This window comes from Arachis ipaensis, chromosome B03 (genome assembly GCF_000816755.2).
Source record: "Arachis ipaensis cultivar K30076 chromosome B03, Araip1.1, whole genome shotgun sequence".
Lineage (NCBI taxonomy): Eukaryota > Viridiplantae > Streptophyta > Magnoliopsida > Fabales > Fabaceae > Arachis > Arachis ipaensis.
The window spans coordinates 82,839,025-82,842,183 of NC_029787.2; positions in this window are offsets into that span (position 1 = coordinate 82,839,025).

The following is a 3,159-nucleotide window of genomic DNA, read 5'->3' on the forward strand; positions in this document are numbered from 1 at the left end:
GGTATTTTGTTAAGAATAAGTGTGTCCGAAAAAGAATTTTTTATTTTTTAGTAAGACACGCTTGGACACAACAGACATGGGTGTCTAACGAGTGTCGGTGAGTGTCATGTCCGAAATGCGTCTGACACGCAGACACAACAACTCAAGAAAGTGTCCGTGTTTCATAGATGATAATATAGGATAAACCACTAAATTTATTTGAAGATGTTGATAAAAATATCTTCCTTGCGCATTAAAATATTTTGAGAATATTTTGTCGCCAATAAATGTGGGAGATAGATGTTTCTGGCAAGAAATTCAGAAATTGGGACAATTTTGGTAGTTTGTCCTAATATATATCATGATCATGTCACTATGAACTCTGAAATAAGTAAATAACGATTGCAACAAATTAAGAAAGTTCACATTTTATTTGTGTTATATCATCATATGCACATAAATAAAGGAAAAAATTAAACAAGTTTCCTCATCTGCAAATACAATCAATATCAACATTATTATTAATTATATTATTATTTACAGTAAGGTATCCATGTTGCCCCCACTGACTTATTAAAAGAAAGGAGATAGCTAGCTAGAATACCTCTTTGCAAAATAAGAAAGCCACTACTACTACTTCGTTCGGAATCTCTAGAATTTAAGAAACTTCATGATTACATTTTTGTTTAATATAACATACATAAAGTATAATAATTATTATCACGATCCTTGGCCTCCACCAGGTGGTGCCTTTATTTGTTATGATACAATATATATATATATTATAGGTACATAACTCAAATAAGTTAATTTTTTAAACAACTCTAATTAATAAAGATTTATTTTATATTTTTAAAAATTAAGTTTTCGGATCGGATGCGGATATTTACCGCGGATCTGCGGATACGATCCGATGCATGGACACCCCTAAAATAAACCCTAATCTCTCTCTCCTAAACTCCACGTTGCCTTCTTTCCAATTCGTTCGTGGCACCTCCACCATAACTACTACGCCGCGCTGCTTGTTATTCTCCAAAGATTACAACCGCTTCGTTCATTGCGCTTCCGCCCTAATTTCCTTGCATCCGTTGCCACCATCTCATCCGTTGTTCGCGCAAGAAAGACAGCCAGCATCGAACGTCTGTGTCATCATCATCGCATCCCTTTGGCCACCCTTCCCCGCGTGCAGCCGATTTACCACTCGCAGCCTTTTCGCGAGTCCCTATCGCCACTGCAGACTAGCACTAGGTAAGACCATTGATGCAACACACCTCACACAAGACGCGTTTGAGTTTTTGCCGCTGCATGTTTTTTGAGCCAGCGCCGCCGATCCTTCCACGCCGATCTCCTCCTACCGCTAGCTCGTTCTATTTGGTCGCTGCTGCAAGCATCCCAGAGAGCAACACCGGCACATTATTTTTGAATCTGAATCAGGTACAGTCACTCAATGGTTCAATCTTCCTCTCCAAATTTTTTATTTATCTAAGTGCATATGTCTGGTATTTGAATTTTGATGATCAAACTTTAATCAAAAGACACCTCCACTAAAGACACATCTAACAAAAGACACATCAATTAAAGACACATCCAAATATATGTCAAACAGAAGACACATTCGTTAAAGAAAAAGTCGTGGTGACGTCACATCGAGGGTTAGAGTAGAAGCGATGCTGAACAGCGTTCTTCGAACATTCGGAAACAGCGTCAGAAGGAGGTCAGTGACGTGTCTCTATGGCAGGGAGGTTCAACGACGGAATAGAGGGGGAAGAGAGATGCACGGCAGTGGTGAAAAATGGGTAAGTAAAAAGGGTAAAAGCTGAAAGGTGATTCTAAATTAGGGTAATTAGGGGGTATTTTTTTGTTTTTTAATTTTGAGTTCCAATCCAATAAAAATTGTTAGGAGTTGGTCGGATTCCTCTTGATTATTTAGCGAAATTGTATAAAAAATATTTAGTAATCAAAATAAATTAGCCAAAAATAATTAGAATTTACTTTATTTAATATTTATTAATTATTATAATAATTAATAAATATTAAATAAGACAAATTTTAGCTAATTTTTTGTGTCCTAGCATAACCGTGTATATATATATGTATGAAGCTTCTTGCAACTTGGAACTTTTTCTTTTTAATATTGACCCATTAGGTGAATTTGATTAAAAAATGAGTCCATTGACGTGTTTAACGTCGTTGTGGGAGCGCCGCCATTACCTGCAAAACGTTGACGACGTTTTGATGAAAATGTTACCGACGTTTTGTTCTCCATGTTTGACGTAACTTACTTCTCTCTTATTTCCTGCATAACCCAGCATCAGCAACAGAAATAATCTCATGTTACCATGATCCCATCCTCATTTCTTTCTCTTTGGTTGCTTTCAATTCTTCAGCAACAACAAACCACTTCTAAAAATACTTGCTCTTCCCTTCACCAAATCACCATTAAAATAAATTTCACCGCTGTTTTGACTAAATTTAAACTTTAAAATTCGTGTAACACACAAAACGGCAATGCCGTTTTCAATTTTTAATTTCAAAAAATAAAAAAAATTCTTTAACACAAAACGGCAAAGCCGTTTTCCTTTTAAAATATTAAAAAATTATTAACATGCACAAAACGATAGTGACATTTTGTGTGTATTTTGACAGTTAAAAAATTTTTCCATATCAATGTTAAATTCAACCATACAAAAATAATTTTGAAAAACACCCATTTCTCTACAATATTGAAAAAACTCAGCCTGCAACTTGCAGAGATCCAATGGCATTGAACTAGTTTTGGAGAACAAATTAGTGCTTGTACATTGGACATAGTCAGTAAGAAATATTAATGAATAATAAATAATTCATTAGTGCAGACAGTGTGTTGCTATATATAATGAATCTCTGTGATATAATATGGTGGATATCATAACCAAAAAGGATAATTAGAAGACTAATAACCAATGATTTAATCATAGTTTATATCCTTGAATAGAATGATTATGACCCTTGAACTAACCTATCCCGTTCTTTAGTTGCCTTTTTCTTTATTTATCACTTATCCTATGTTTGAAAGTAATGCTTCTTTTGTCATTGTACCCAAACACTAATAATCAGTGTCTGCTATGATTTCACGACCAATTGTATGGCCCAATTTGGTAAGATATCCATATATGTATATCTAATGGTGTCTACTTTTTA